Source organism: Brassica napus, chromosome C9 (genome assembly GCF_020379485.1).
Source record: "Brassica napus cultivar Da-Ae chromosome C9, Da-Ae, whole genome shotgun sequence".
Classification (NCBI taxonomy): domain Eukaryota; kingdom Viridiplantae; phylum Streptophyta; class Magnoliopsida; order Brassicales; family Brassicaceae; genus Brassica; species Brassica napus.
Window position 1 is genome coordinate 6,925,406 of NC_063452.1, and position 9,652 is coordinate 6,935,057.

General features: G+C 36.6%; 1 pseudogene; it reads left to right on the top strand.

Moving 5' to 3' along the window:
- The first annotated feature begins 460 nt into the window (after positions 1 to 460).
- Positions 461 to 3,881, top strand: LOC111211818 (annotated as a pseudogene).
- Positions 3,882 to 9,652: the final 5,771 nt, after the last annotated feature.

Genomic DNA, 9,652 nt, shown 5'->3' on the forward strand with positions numbered 1-9,652 from the left:
GGCGTAGAGCAAAAGGCGGATATCCTAACTAAGGCACTTGGGAGAATCAAGTTCAAGGAGATGAGAAGCTTCATTGGAGTCCAAGATGGTTAAATGAGGTTCTTAAGCTTAAGGGGGAGATTGTTGACATAAGCTTAAAGATGACTTAAGGTGCAAGTTATCCTAATGAGTTTAGGATAAGGGTAAAAGGAAATATAAGAGAAAGGAAATATGTAATTCCTAATGAGTTTAGGAAAATAGAATTGTTATATAAGGAGATACCATGATGTGGTATAACTTATGCAGTTAGAAAGTTTTTGAGGTTTTGAGTTAAGTTTCCTCAAGAAGATTATCAATAAACAAGTTTGAGTTTGAGTCTTTGATTGTTGAGTTACAATCTTAGTTTTGATTTCAATACGTGGTATCAGAGCCAGACTGAAATCAAAACCTACGTTCGTGTGAGAAGAAAGAAGATCACGACATGGGAGACCTAACTGTCGTTACCACCCGTCCGAAGGAGAACAATCCTTCTATCAAGTGCCCAATGCTCACCGCTACCAACTATACAGTCTGGAGCATGCGTATGAAAGTGATGCTAAAGGTACATAAAGTTTGGGATACTATAGACCTTGGATCAGACGATGGAGACAAGAGTGATATGGCTCGTGCGCTTCTGTTTCAATCAATACCAGAGTCCCTGGTCTTGCAAGTTGGAAATCTCGACACCGCAAAGGAAGTATGGACAGCGATACAAGCTAGACATGTGGGAGCTGATAGAGTTCGAGAGGCAAGACTGCAGACGCTAATGGGTGACTTTAACAAGATGAAGATGAAAGACACAGAATCAATCGATGATTTTTCGGGTAAACTTGCGGAGCTATCCTCAAAGTCTGCGGCACTGGGAGAAAACATGGAAGAACCAAAGCTAGTCAAGAAATTCTTAAGTAGTCTTCCAAAGAAAAAATATATACATATCATAGCCGCACTTGAGCAATTGCTCGATCTAAACACAATGACGTTTGAAGATATCGTCGGCAGGTTAAAAGCTTATGAAGAGAGAATCCAGGACGATGATCAACAAGATGATCAAGAAAAACTTATGTACACTAATGATTCACGGAATTATCAAGACAACTATGGTAGAGGACGAGGACAAGGAGGCCGGTTTGGTAATAGAGGAAGAGGACGGGGACGTTACAACAGCCAAGGAGATTGAAGACAGGGCAGAGAAGGTGATTGGAGACAGGGCAGAGACGCGTCTCGAGTAGTATGTTTTCAGTGCGACAAAATCGGGCACTATGTAATTGACTGCCCAGATCGACTACTGAAAGTCCAAGAAACAAAGGAGAACGAGAATGATAGCACACATGAAGTCGAGAGTGTCCATGTGAACAGGCCTATACTCCAACCTCACTTTCTCATCTTCCCAGTACCCCAATGTATGCCTCATCCATTCTCCATCCTCCCTTTTCTGCACACACAAGTCATTATATATATATATTTGAGAGCTGGTTCTCTATCATCATCATCTTCATCGCTATATGATATAGTCGTATAATGTTTTAAGAGGAAGAGAATGAAACCGTGAAATCCTCCCGAGCATGTGCTCCTCTGCTTTCCTTTCGTGCTTCCGCTGAATGCATTGTTATGGACGCGTTTATTAATAGGTTCTCCAGTTCTATTGTCTCTATCAAATCAGAGTTCCTGCACTCACCACAAGAGTTTTACCACATCGTTTATTTACATTTAATAATTAATAATATCGATCTCATCATAAAGTATTGTCGTCTTCTTTTTTACCATATCAAACTCCGATCTTTAACCTGGACATCCTCGAAACTTTCCCATGCCTTGTCGATCAAAACTAGCTCACCCCAGTGGCCAAAATTGTTTGTGCAGAGCGGAAACGATGCAGTGTTCCAAACTGGTGTTTAAATCAAACACAGCCTGTTACTTTGAACGCCTATCTACTCTCTATCTCTACTGGTAATACAATCATTTCTTTACTATGTTTTGACACACTCTTTGATAATATTATGTAACTTGATGTGGTTCATCTTTTTTTTCTTTCAGATGATTCATTTACATCATGTTGGGTTGAAATGCATTGTCCAAATGTTGAAGTTTTAGTTCTTAATCTCTCTTCATCAACTTATGCATTACCAAACTTCATTGCTACAATGAAGAAACTGAAAGTTGTGATGATCATAAATCATGGTTTTGAACTTACAAAGTTGACCAATCTGTCTTGTCTCAGCTTATTACCAAATTTGAGACGGACCAGATTCGAGAAAGTTTCAATCACTTTGCATGACATACCCAAAATTCATCTCAAATGTCTGAAGAAGCTATCTCTTTGGTTGTGTCATGTCAATGATGTTCCCAACGAGTTAGAAGACTTAGATGTTGATGTTTCTGAAACTCTACAGAGTTTACAGGAAATCGAAATAGATTATTGTTAGTTTGACTTAAGAAGCTTAGCATCACGAACTGTAACAAGCTATGTAGACTCTTAGAAGGTATGGGAAACTTGAGGAACCTTGAAATGCTGAGACTGATTTCCTGTAGTAATATCTTTGAGCTTCCTAAAACCAGCGAGAAACTCAGCAAATTGCGGTTGCTAGATGTTTCTGGATGCTTTCAACTGAAAAGGTTGCCTCTAGAGATTGGGAAGTTGCAGAAACTGAAGACGATTTCGATGAGAGATTGTTACCGTTGTGAGTTGCCAGATTCAGTGAAGAACCTAGAGAATCTAGAGGTGAGATGTGATGAAGGAACTGTTTTCTTATGGGAGAGATTCAAATCAAAAATGAAGAATCTGAGAATCATTGAAGAGGAAACAGAGCATAACCTCAACTTGCTTCAATTGTTCTAATGTAAGTTTTGCATTGTGTGTCTGATGTCTTGCAAGTTTATAACATTGGGAATTGCTGTAAAACTATATGATTTAATATTCAATAAATTACTAAATATGATAATTAAGAAATTTCATCGTATTAAGTCTGGCCAGTGTAAAATATAATACTCCCTCCGTTTCGAATTAGATGTCGTTTTAGAGCAAAATTTTCGTTTCAAAATTAGTGTCGTTTTATGATTTTAATGCAAAATTTATTGACTTTTTATTCTAATTTATTTTTCTAATGGTTGAAAATCTGGTTAGGTGTATTGGTAATGATGTTTTTATCTAGTAAATAGATAAACTTAAATGTTTTATTAATCTGTGTGTCGAAATCTAGAATGACAAGTAAAATGAAACGGAGGGAGTACAATTTAAGAAAACAATAAGATAATAAAACTTTAGAAAATTTATGTAAATATAGTCACAATATATAATGTTTATATAAATATATAATATTAAATTGAAATGATTGAAGTCTAATAGAAATAATAGTATTTAGGTTTTTAATTAATATAAAGGTACTAAAATATAAATTTCAAAGCTAAAAAATATTACTAAGATTTGATATTTAAAAATAATTATGTATACTTATTATTATTTTTCTCTGTATATAGACTTCATGTTAGGTTATCAAGTATCATAACATTTTGTATCTCTTACATATTCTATAAATATACCTGCTATTATGGCTAACATTCTTGGTAGTCGGATTCAACTTTGTAATCGAAATATGTATCACCAATTAAAATTTGATTTGGTTGAACATATATGGAAACATTTGGCACATTATTAAGTGAAGATTAAGGCTTAGTTAATTATTATTTCGATTATAGTTTGATATTCTGTTTTATCATTTTTAAGATTGTTTTTATAAGTTTTTGTGTAATTTATGTTTGTTTGTGTTATTTAAAATATTATAACTCCTTTATTATATTTAAGTTTAATATAAGTTTTTTTATCATAAAGTAAAATACATTAAAATAAAACAAAATAATAATCAAATTGTAATGATTAGAAACTTAGTGGAGATAACAGATTTAGTACAATTTCCCAACTTTTAGTTAACTTAATAATATTATATTAATAAGATATTTAGTGAGTATATCTCATCATTAAAGTTGCTCTTAGCGAATAACTTTTCCGAAATCTCAATGAACATATGATGATTTCCTAGGTTGGTATGGTGGGAAGAATGGTTTCTTGCAACCGCAGCCTACCGGTTTCTTGCAACCGCAGCAAACGTATGGAACACAGACGGGTGTTGTGTCTCAGCCGCAGCAACTTCCCGGTTTCTTGCAACCACAGCAAGCGTATGAAACGCAGACTGGTGTTATGTCTCAGCCGCAGCAACTTTCCGGTTTCTTGCAACCGCAACAAGCGTTTGAAATGCAGACCGGTGGTATGACTCAGCAGCAGCAGCAAACTGTTGGAAATGTCTTAAAATCATTTGTATTTACTCTTGTTAAAGTCGTAGCGTCGAGATTGGGAATCCATTGCTAATATGATATGATCCTATAGGGTCACACACCTAAGCAAACTGGATTAATGACATATATTGGGTTTTAGGAATAATATATATATGATATATATTATAAGATATACGTAAAGATGTATATACATGATAATGATAAGTAATTATCATTTGACCATCACGTGCATGCATGGGCCTGACCCTTTAATGAATTAGGTTAATCACTTGTTCATTATATAAACATGTGCCGTGATGTTTTGAGGATTAACACATATCACGTGAAACCCTAATAGCAATAGAGACAAAAGGTTTGTCAAAGCTTGAGATTTGATCTCGACGGCGCTAGCATCCCGTATCGATCCAGTTTGTGTGTATGTGGATACCGGTAGAGGCACGACATTTGAAGTGCTAGAAATCTCGACCTGGTTTGTTCATCTTTCCGCTGCGATTAATCAGGTATATCGAAAACCCTAAGATCTAGATTTATTTCAGTATTTACATGAGATCTAGGCAAACTGAATTCATAAGTAGATTTATAAATCGTTATAAACCGGTATGAATTCCAACAGTGGTATCAGAACCTACTTGTTCAATATTGAAATTGAATCTTATTTAGTTTATATATTGATATAGATAAATAATTTTGTTATGATCGATCTTGTTAAATTGTTTAATCATCTGATCGTAATGGTTCGTTCTGAAATTGTTTCAAATCTATTGTATAGAATTGACCCCGTAGATATCTTTAGTCTGTACATGTGAAATTAACGAGTCATGTAAGAATATTGATTTCGTCAATATGTTTACTTGTAACCCAGAACTGTTCGTACGGTTAATTAGTATTTGAATTACACTAGCTAGATGCACGTGTTTTTTGTCGCTTATCGTGTACATATTATGATGTGTTCATGCATTGTCTAGTTGTTAAAAGTTAACTCGTATTATTGTAATGCTTGAATGCGTGTTTCTAACTTAACCTAATACACATATGAGATGTGTATATACCAATTGAACCAACGATTGGTTTAAGTTGTTTAATACAATTGGTTTGGTCCAATTGGTTTGGTCGTTTGATTAGATTTTAATTAGATTAAATTCTAAAATCAAACATATAAATAATTAATCATTTTAATTAGATTAAAATTAATATAATTATTTACAATGCAATTAAAATACATATAAGATATGTATTAGTTATATTTATATTGTATATTGGATATAAATTTTAAATATAAAATAAATTGGATTAAAATTCATTCCTCAATTAATTTCAAGTATTTTTGATGTCTACCCAATCTTATCAACCATCAAGGCTCGTTTTATTGTAAGATGGGCTTGCCAAAGCAAGATGTCTACAATTACATGAGTGAGGTGGATGGTAACGGTTACCATGTGAAACAAGATTGGTTTACTTGACTAGGCTATCAAAACGGTTTTCACCACAAGAAAACACTCCGAATTCCGACGGAGCTTCCGACGGACACCAAGGTCGTCGGACATTTGCGACGGAATACTGACAAATTTCCGACCAAATCCAAAAAAATGAAGTCGTCGGAATTCCGTCGGCCATTTCCGACGGAATTCCGACGACATACGGTTCGTCGGAATTTTCCGACGACTTTTCGACGACATTCCGATAAAAAATGTAACCGTTGTAGTCGTCGGAAGTTCGTCGGTATATTCCGACGGAATTCCGACGACATTCCGATTAACAGCAAAGTCGTCGGAATTCCATCGGTATTTTCCGACGGAATTCCGACGAACCATGTGACCGTTGCCGACAAATACATATGACCGTTGTATAGCCGTTTGGGATTGGACAATTCCGACGGAATTCCGACGGACTTCTTTATATCCGTCGGAATTTCGTCGGAAAGTCGTCGGAGGTCCGTAAGCAATTTCCTATAAATACAACCCCTCCTCATTCAACTCATTCACACTTCATTCTCTCTTCATTCTCTTTAGTCATAACAATTCCGTGAAAATCATGTCTTCAGAAGTTTATTATCGTTCGTGGATGGATAAACCTCATTTGGATCCGAACACCAATTTGCTTACGGAAGAATACGTTCAAGGGATTGGAGAATTCATGAGGCTTGTTCAACAGCAACCGGATGCAAAAAGTGGTATGTTAAGATGTCCCTGCTCTTCTTGCAATAATAATAAGGTTATAAAAGAATTTGATGTTTGGACTCATTTGTATATGAAAGGGTTTTCACGTAATTATAAAGTTTGGTACCTTCATGGGGAAACTGGTTATGAATATGGTAGTACTAGCGAACCTCAGCCTGTTAGTGAACCTCAGCCTGATATTAGGTTAGAAGAATCTAGAACGGATATAGATTATGGTGTAGGTACTGAGCAGATGGTACATGATCATTATAGAGGGGAAGAACCAAACCCCGAGTCTAGGAGATTTTTTGACATGTTGGATGCAGGAAAACAACCTTTGTATCAAAATTGTAGAGATGGTCATTCAGTCTTATCATCTGCAACTAGATTAATGGGTATTAAGACAGACTATAATTTGGCTGAAGAATGTATGGATGCGATTACTGATTTTGTCAAAGGTATTCTACCTGAGGATAACCTTGCACCGGGTTCATACTACGAGGTTCAGAAACTTGTTGCAGGTCTTCAACTACCGTATGAAGTGATAGATGTATGTATTGACAACTGCATGATCTACTGGAGAGCGGATGAGACACGGAATGTATGCAAATTTTGTGGGAAACCTCGTTATCAGGAGACGAGGGGAAGAGTTCCGATCCCATTCAAAAGAATGTGGTATTTGCCTTTGACGGAAAGATTGAAGAGGTTGTATCAGTGTGAGCGCACAGCAAAAGCAATGAGATGGCATGCAGAGCATTCCACAAATGGTGAGATTAGACATCCTTCAGATGCAAAGGCTTGGAAACATTTCCAGTCAACATATCCAGAATTTGCGGAAGAGAGAAGAAATGTTTATCTTGGATTATCTACTGATGGTTTCAGCCCATTTGGAAAGCATGGAAGGCAGTATTCTCTATGGCCAGTTATTGTGACACCGTACAACTTACGGCCGAGCTTGTGCATGCGACGAGAGTTTTTGTTTCTCTCAATTCTAGTCCCCGGGCCAGATCATCCTAAAAGATCACTAGATGTGTTTCTTCAACCACTAATATATGAGTTGCAACAACTATGGGCGCATGGTTTTGAGACATACGATGTTTCGCGCAAAGAAAACTTTCAGATGCGGGCAGTACTTATGTGGACAATAAGTGACTTTCCAGCATATGGTATGTTATCTGGATGGACAACACATGGGAAGCTATCATGTCCATATTGTCAAGATGACACAGATGCTTTCCAACTAAAGAACGGAAGGAAAACGTGTTGGTTTGACTGTCACAGACGATTTCTACCACCTGATCATCCATACCGCAGGAGTAAGACTTCGTTTACGAAGAACAAGCAGGTGTTTGATGGTCCACCTGAGGAAGTTAGTGGGAAAGATTTGTTGAAGCAGTTTAGGTATTTTGATGCAGAAAGGACGCCAGATGTAGGTGGACATGAAAACATTCGAGTCAATGCGGTTGGAGAGCTACATAACTGGCACAAAAAGAGTATTTTCTGGGATCTACCATATTGGGAGAGTCATCTATTGCGGCATAATTTAGATGTCATGCATATTGAGAAGAACTTCTTCGATAATCTGATGAACACAGTCCTTAACATCCAAGGTAAAACGAAGGATAATTTGAAGTCAAGGTTGGATTTAGTCGATATTTGTGATCGTTCTGAACTTCACGTTGATGAGAACGGTACGGCCCCTTTTCCCATTTATCGGCTAGATGGTGCTAGAAAAGAAGAGTTCTTTGATTGGATTACAGAGAAAGTGAAATTTCCTGACGGATATGCATCAAATTTGGGGAACTGCGTTGATAGAAGCGAAGGAAAGTTTACTGGCTTGAAGAGTCATGATTGTCATGTAATTATGCAGCGCCTCCTTCCGTTTGCCTTTTCAGCATTATTGCCACGTAATGTTCATGAAGCAATTGCAGGGATTAGTGTTTTTTTCCGTGACTTATGCAGCAGAGTATTGACTGAAGAGGGTATTAATAATTTGAAGACAAACGCACCAGTCAGCATGTGCAACCTTGAGAAGATATTTCCTCCATCATTCTTTGATGTAATGGAACATCTTGCTATTCATCTCGCAAGAGAATTGGAACTTGGTGGTCCTGTGCAGTACAGATGGATGTATATTTTTGAGCGTTATATGCATCATCTGAAGAAGATGGTCAAAAATCAAAGCAGGGTGGAAGGATCTATAGTGGCACAGGTGATCAATGAAGAAACTGCAATCTTTGCTGAAAATTATTTTCCACCAGAAGTGCAAACAAAACACCGAAGACCTGCTCGGCATGATGATAGAGGGGAGAGAGCAACATATCATGTTACTGTCCCAAGCATGTTCAAGGAAATAGGACGACTTAGTGGAAAATTCACGAAGCGGAGACTTACGGACACTGAGAACGCTCATTTGCAAACATATTTGCTCACCAACTGTGAAGATGTTCTACAATATGAGAGGTAAAAATATTTATTCATTTATTGTTAGATTAATATTCAATAAATTTATTTCATATTGATAATATTTTTGTATATAGTGTATATATGGCGGAGTTGCGTATGACTCACAGGCATGCAACAGAAGATGAGCTTCGACAACTTAGAGATAACGGATTTGCTGCGTGGCTTCGTAGTTATGTGAGTCATATATCCTATTACCCTATGCAAATGATTAGTTTAAATTTAATATATATAAACTAATTAATTTTGCAATCATATATGTTTTTTTTTATAGGTGAATGATGGTTTGGCCAGAGGTCTTGTGTTCGATGATTGGATACGCGAATTTGTGCAGGGACCAAACTATGTGGTCAAATCATATCCTAAATTTTGTACGCGAGGATATGCATTCACAAGGAAAGGTCATTCTAAGACAACATATGATGCTGGTGTTTCATCTTCTTCTGGTGACGATGTCTACTACGGCAACATAAAAGAAATATTGGAAATCCAATTTCCTGGAATGGTTGGATTGCGTTGTGTAGTATTCTATTGTGATTGGTATGACACCACCCCAGATAGAGGAGTGAAGATTGATGCGTTTGGTGTTACATCAGTTCATTCGCGGCGGAAACTTCAATATTATGATCCCTTCATTCTTGGTTCGCAAGCTGATCAGGTATGTCAATATATTCATAATTTTTTACCAATATAATTAATTAATGTTATATATTGAACTAATACTTTGT